Genomic DNA, 7,108 nt, shown 5'->3' with positions numbered 1-7,108 from the left:
GGCCCGGGCTTGGCCGAGGGGGAAACATAGGGTGAAAGGGTGCCAGAAATATCAGAAAACTAGACACCCCCCTGCTGGGGGTCATTTAAAGTGAAACGGAAATGCCTTATGAGTGATCTCCAGAGTAACGTGATCTCTGGTGTCCCCATGGGGACCTAGAGGTCTGAGGGGGAAATGCACTGCCCGGACAAATTGCCACAGTTGGCTTGTTCATGTTTCTGGGTACGAGCTAGCATTGTTGGGGCTGACGATACACTGTTTGTAAGGTTGTGCTTGTTTTGGTTCGCGAGTTGGGCCAAAATGTTTTTAGGGCTGTTCGGGGAAAGGGAGGTGGAGACTGTGGGGTGAGACTTGGAGGGCTACTATCCAGAGCTATTGTGACACGCTGAATGCAACGGTTCGGTTTAGAAAAGGTAGAGCGGGTTCCCTATCAGATCCGTAACCCGGGGCAGGGGACGAGCCCCTGATGGTTCACCGACCGAACCCAGCAATCCTTGGGGATGGAGGCAGACAAGTCAACAAGGAGGGAGCGAGGATGGGAAGGCAGGGAAGGGTGAGGGGAGAGGAAGGTGAAGGGGTGAGGGGTTGATGATGGGGGGAGTTCAGTGGGGTGGGAGTAAAAGGGAAGGCGGTAGACAGGTCAAGCCATGGACCGTCAGGGTACCGGATGCTTGAGCCAAGGGGGACGCATGGAAATCTTAGAGGACAGGGTCATCAACTGTAATGGTTGAAGCACGGGTGGGTATGCTGAACGTCAAGGGCCTGAATTCGCATTAAATGGTCCCTTACCGGCAACATGTTCCATAAACAGAAATTGGCGATCTACTTCCTACAAGAAACGCATTATTGGCGGGGGGCTGAATCGACAATAAAGGGGAAGGAAATCGGGAGGAACTTTTGGCCTTCCCATTAATCCTCTAAAAAGGAAGGGGTGGGCATACTTTTGGGTAAATCATTGCACCTCACACAGGTTGAGAGAAAGAGGGGTTTCGGAGGAAGTTTCCTGGGGATTAAGGGAACATCCGAGGGTACACGGATCACCCTGGCCACTCTCTACGCGCCCAATGTGGGTCAGATAAAGTTTCTGCGCCGGTTGTTCAGGGTAATGGATGAGTGGGCAGCCATGGTCCTGGGGGGAGACTTTAACCTTATAGCCAACCCCCGACTGGATTGGTGGTCGGCAAAGGGGACAGGGTGAGGGAACCTACGACGGATAACCTGGCCATGAGGGACCTCTTGCAGGAATATTACTGGATAGACGTGTGGTGTAAGTTATGGCAGTGCCCAGGAGGTTATATTTTCTTTTCCCCCCCACATCGAACGTACACAAGAATCAACCTTTTATTGATATTGGAGGAGGGGGTGTACACTAAATGGGAGGGTGAGTCAATAGAAGACATCCACAACTACCTGAAGAGGCACCCCCTTCCCAAACTGAAAGACTCCGAACGACAGGCCCAGGAGGGGGTGATATCGGAAAAAGAGGTGCAGGAAGCTATTAAAAGGCTGTGGACAGGAAAGGCTCCGGGAGGGGATGGCTATACGGCCGACTTCTTTAAAGAATATCAATCCCTCCTGATGAAACCAATGGCTAAATTGTTTAACCAGATCATGGGGCAGGACACAATACCACTGACATTCCTCCAGGCCCTGATTGCTGTGATACCCAAACCAGGGAAGGACCCGGTGGAATATGGCTCATATAGGCCCATCTCCCTCCTGAATGTGGATGCAAAGATTTTCGCCAGGATCCTGGCAACACATCCAGAAAGATACCTTCCCTGGCTGGTCCATCCGGATCAGGCTGGATTTGTGTCGAACAGACTGGGAGCAGACAGCATGCGGAAGACCCTCCACGTGCTGAACTCAAGGGCAGTGCGGGAGGAGTGTGCTCTTCTGCTGTCTTTGGATGCCAAAAAGGCCTCTGACAGGGTGAGCTGGGCTTTCATGGGGGAAGTTTTTGCATCTCTTGGGATGGGCCCGAAATGGTTGGGCTGGATGTCGGCCCTGTACTCTAGCCCTTCAACAAAGGTAGTGGTGAATGGTATTGAATCAGGGTCGTTTCCACTGGGGCAGGGCACGAGACAGGGATGCCCCCTGTCTCTACTTATATATGCACTGGGGATGGAACCATGGGCGGTATCTATCCGGGAAGAAGGGGGGATCATTGGGGTAAGGGTGAGGGAAACGCACTGCAACATTAGCCTGTTTGCGGACGATGTGTTACTTTATGTCACCAACCCATCCCAGTTGGTGCCACATGTGCTGCGTAGCTTAGAACCATACGGAAGCCTGTTGGGCTGTAAGGTTAATCTGGGGAAGTCAGTGGCGTTCGTGGCAGGAAAACCTATTGGATACTGAAGGGAAATATGTGGAGCAGCTCCCATTTAGAATACGGAGAGACAGGTTTTGTTATCTCGGGGTTCAGGTGACACAGAACCCTGGAGACCTTTTTGCCAGCAACCTCCTCCCTCTATGGTCAGCTGTGAAGCGAGATATCGAGGGCCAGGACACTCATGGATGGCGCGTCTCAACTCAGTGAAAATGGTAACCCTCCCCAAGTTCCTGTTTTGTTTCAAATGCTCCCAACGCAGATACCCAAGCCATTCCTGGTGGAGGTTAAACGGGCCCTGTTACGCTACCTCTGGGCGGGTAAGAAGCACAGAATCTCCTACGAGGTGTTGACGAGGCCAAAGGAGGAAGGGGTAGTGGGATTCCCGGACCTAGAGATATACTATAGGGCTTCTCAGCTAAGAATTTTGGTAGATCATTTTACTCCCGGCACGGGGAAGCAATGGCTGGCAATGGATAACAAGGTTTTATCCACAGTCACGATGGATGAATGGTTGTGGGTCCCCAGGATACGCATTTCAGGGAGGGTTCTGCGACATCCGGTGTTTGGTGTCTTATGGTCAGTATGGAAGGAGGGAGGTGAGTATAGATGGCTCACAACATGGCCCTCGCCTTTGAGCTGCATTTGGGATCCCCCGTTTAGGGATGGGATAGTAGAACCACTTGCATTCCAATAGTCGTATGAGGCTTGACTCAGTAGGGTGGGACAGTTGTGGGTGGCGGGAACTTTCATGTCCTTAAAGGAGCTAGAGGAGGCCCCGGGCTTAGATAACCTCTCGCCCTTTCGTTATCTGCAACTAAAGGGGGCTCTCACCGAAGGCAGATGGGGGGACACCCTAAGGAGGGAATGAACAGACTTTGAAAAATTCCTGATCTCGAACAAGGGATCTAAGGATGTGATATCCAGACTCTATAAACGCCTGCTCCTGGCAGCCCCGAGAGATCCTCCGCCAACGCAGGTGCAATGGGGTAAGATCTAGGGAAGGACATTGACGATAGGAGATGGACCTTCATGTGCAGACAGGCCAATCGCTCAACTGCTTTGCTCCAGTACCGCCATCAGGCTCTGCAACTGCTGCACAGATGGCACTATCCCCCACAGAGGATAGCACGGATGAGGGAAGGATACGACCCACATTGTTGGAAGTGTCATGTTGAAAAGGGGGATTATGTACACATGTGGTGGAAATGTCAGGTGGTGCAGACGTACTGGGAAGAGGTCCTGTCCTGGATAAAGGGGGTGGATGGGATAGGGAGGACCTTATCCCCATGGCTTCTCCTTTTTGGGGTTGGTGAGAAGGGAGACCCCGGCGAGACACATGACCATATGTTCCAGGTCATGTTAATAGCAGCTAGGTGCTGCGTGGCTCAAAGATGGAAAACTCCACGAATACCTGTGGAGAAAGAGTGGATCACCAAGGTTCGTGCAATTTATGACATGGCGTTTCCAACTCATTTTATAGATGAATCCAGGTCGAACATTGAAGGACTGTGGCTCCCCTTTTTTGAAAAATATGGACGGTCTTTTTGAAGTGCTTGGGGAACATTTAAGGAGGGGACCTGGTAGCGTACAGGTTTGGGGGGAGAAACGGTGACTGTGGGATATGTTGCTGGTGATGAGCAATGAAAAGGGTTGGTTGGTGTGCCCAGGGTTCTAGCGTACGCAGTAGAGCTACTCTGAATGGTAAATGAAATGATGTATAGTGCGTCCAACCCTTGATGTAACAACAAATGAACGGTCCATGGCTAAGAGGAGTGGTGAGGATGGGGGGGTAATGTTATAATTGAACCTAAACTAAACGATATGTTAAAATTGTTATTATATGATGTTATACCCTAAATGCCAATTAAAGCTAATTTTCAACAAAAAAAGTCAGAAACCCTGACAATTAGAGATGGCATGTAAGAGGCAGACTGGTACATTGTTTCAGGGTGTGGAACCAGTTGGCCCCAGACATCTGCGCCAGAAGGACGGTCCGACTGGGTGACCAGATCAAGTTCTCATGCATCTCCCAGGAATTGGGAACGATTCAGAATCTGGTTCCCATGAACAAGATACAGAAAGAGGCTATAGTGTCGTCAGTCCAGGATCTCCTGGTGAAAAGGGCAATTGCTAAGGTCTCAAAAGCACAAAATGGTCAAGGCTTCTATTCAAGGGTGATTCTGGTTCAGAAGCCCAACCACAAATTCTGCCTGATTATAGTTCTGAAGGCCCTGAACGAGTTTGTCAGAACATGCCCATTCTAGATGAAGACTCTTCAGAAAATCATCTGAGCTGTCCAGAAGGGGGACTGGCACCTATCGACCTCCAAGATGCGCACTACCATATACCCATCCACGGTACAACGTTCTTTCATCGTCAGGCATTTCAAAGCCTGCAGTTTAAACGTGTTTGACAGTTCATTCAATTATTTTGGGGGGGGTGGGAAAGGGCAGATAAGTGGTTGGGGGGGTTGGGTATAGTTAAAAACAGGTGCCACCCCCAACATCTTTACCAAACCTCTGGCCCCTCTGGTGGCAGTCCTCCATCTAGAGGGAATCCAAATCTATCCATATCTTGCCAAATGGAAGGTCCAAGCAGCACTGAGAACTTCAGCAGTCAGACAACTGTACAAGGTCTGTCTAGCCCAGACCAAATGGGGGTTCCTGATTAACAGGGACAAATCCCATCTGACTCCGTCAAGGAACCTACAATTCATTGGAGTCCATTTATGTATAGCGGAGGTGAGAGCTCAGCTTCCCTTAGACAGGGCTATTCGGTTGCAATGCCTACTTATAGCAGTCTTGGGGAAAGACGAGGGAACGACCAGGGACATGGCCTCCTGCGTCTTTGTGGTCCCTTGGGCAAAACTATACCTGAAGCCCCTATTGAGTCACATTCTCAGATACTCTCAACACGTCAATCAGTTTTTCCCAATAACAGATGCCCTGAGGAGGGACCAGAGGTGGTGGGGAGCTCTGTCTCACCTCAGGAAGAAAGTAAGCTTGAATCAGTCAACAAAGATCATCCATACTTTCAACATCAGTTGCACAGGCTGGGGTACCACCTTACACTGCTTGGTACACAAGAAAAAGTGATCCTTCCCAGAGTTCCAGAGATACTCCCATTGGAAGGAGCTGGCTGCTATACGGAAGGCCTTGTGGGTCTTCAAGGGGTAGTGAAGAACCAGGCAGTGGTAGTAATCTAACATGGATAGTGAACAGACAATGGCAAAGCCTTTTCCTACGTAACTCAGCAGGGGGAAACAAAGGTCAGGGCCTTGAAGGTTCTGGCGATAGAGATTGGTCTGCTGGCGGAACAGTTCTTGGTGTCCCTGGAAGCCATCCAAATCAGCAGAAAGCCTGATTGTCATGAACCATTGGACGCGTCCTTTCTGGACTTCCTGGTCCCTGACCCATAGGGGCTTGCACTCAACAGTACTCCCAACATGGCCGCCGAACGCGGAACGCTGTTTACCAGTTTCCACGCCTTACGCATTATGTTCTATAAAGCGGACACGCCCCCACAGCCCTGCGCATTTCAACGCTACTGCTTGCCGTGGCTAGACGTGTGCTGCTGTAGTTCGCTTTGCTTATCCTTTTGATTCCTAGTTCCCGGTCCCCCTAAATTCCTCCTCCTTCATTCCCCCTCTTTTTTGTCCTCTATTGCATCCCGGATCTCTGTGCACTCGTTCCCCGAGTGCGCTCTTCGCCGTTTCCTGGAGAAACACACAAGCCCCCATCGTGGCTCAACCTGACATTGATCGACCTTTCCTAGTGGAGACTGATGCCTCCAACTACGCCATTGGAGCAGTCCTAAAGCAGGAGTTTGAGGACAAGTTAGAACACCCCATCGCTTATCTCTCGCGAACCCTAACTCCTAGCAAGACCCATTATTCTGTTCTGGAAAAGGAATTGTTAGCCATCCGTCAAGCCTTTACAGAGTGGCGTCATCTACTCCTGGGAACAAAACATCCTGTTCAGGTCCGTACAGATCATCGGAATCTTCAAGTTCTACAATCCCTGGAATGTAGGAATAGTTGTCAAGCCCATTGGGCCTTCTTCTTTGTCCAGTACCAGTTCCAAATCCATCATGTTCCTGGAACACACAACATAATTGCTGACGCCTTATCCCGATGTCCCAACTACAAAACTCTTGAAGATCGATCCTTCCCAAAGATGTTTCCCCATACAATTTTCGTAGCCCAAGCAATCAAACTCCTGGAAGACATTCGGATTCAAACCCAATCCTCTGAGATCTGGAAGGAATTTACTGGGAAGAATCGATGGAATCTTAAAACAAAGGACGGGTATCTGTTCAAGGACAATGGCCTGGTCATTCCCACACAGAGACTGCGACAAAGGATTACAAGCCTCTGTCATGATCCCCTTCATTCAGGACATCGTGGCATTACCAACACTCTCCGTTTAATACAAAGACAGTTTTGGTGGCCAAAAATGAAGGTTGACGTCCAGCAGTACATCCAAGCCTGTGCAGTCTGCAATCAAAACAAGCATGATAACAAGAGGCCGGCGGGTCTCCTACTCCAACCAACGCTACCAACAGGACCCTGGGAATTTATCGCTACAGACTTTATTGTGGAACTACCACCTTCCAGGGGATACACAAGTATCATGGTTACCATTGATTTATTCACTCACATGGCTCATTTTACACCCTTGTATAAACTACCATCTTCCTTAGAACTCGCTGGAATCTTCCTGGAACACATATTCCGACTTCACGGACTCCCTTCCAAGATCATATCAGATAGAG

The sequence above is a fragment of the Ambystoma mexicanum genome, chromosome 1p (assembly GCF_040938575.1).
Source record: "Ambystoma mexicanum isolate Mex_15411 chromosome 1p, UKY_AmexF1_1, whole genome shotgun sequence".
Classification (NCBI taxonomy): Eukaryota; Metazoa; Chordata; class Amphibia; order Caudata; family Ambystomatidae; genus Ambystoma; species Ambystoma mexicanum.
Note: the sequence above shows the minus strand (reverse complement) of the source record.